This window comes from Penaeus monodon, chromosome 15 (genome assembly GCF_015228065.2).
Source record: "Penaeus monodon isolate SGIC_2016 chromosome 15, NSTDA_Pmon_1, whole genome shotgun sequence".
Lineage (NCBI taxonomy): Eukaryota > Metazoa > Arthropoda > Malacostraca > Decapoda > Penaeidae > Penaeus > Penaeus monodon.
Window position 1 is genome coordinate 38,809,459 of NC_051400.1, and position 473 is coordinate 38,809,931.

Sequence of the window (473 nt, forward strand, 5' to 3'; positions counted from 1 at the left end):
GATAACGGACGGGAAGGCTTTTCGCTTAGTTTAGGAGTGTTCAGACGGGAATAAGCTTTTGCTTGTGTGAAAGATGACTTGTTAAATGTTAAGGAAATGTCAAACGCGCAAGTGACATATCATGCCTTAGTTATAAAGTGTCATAATTCGGCCTCAGCGAGCACGCCATTCAGGTCTAGTTGATTTTCCAAATTATCCATAATGTTGTAGAATTTACGTTTATTTCACACCATATTGCATGGCGGTGTAGCCTGTTTTCATCCGAATATAGACAGATGGGGATTTTCTCCTTGCAATCTGGCATATAGTGCATGCATAAAAGTATAGCTGATTCAGCTCTTTCTTGTTTGAATGGAGATATTGCAAGAGTTTAATGACACGTCGGTGAGAGGTGTGAGCGTTGCAACTATTCATCGTCAACGTGTGCAAGACAGAGAAATATCGACTCGAGACACTTTGCTTAGGCTGCGCTT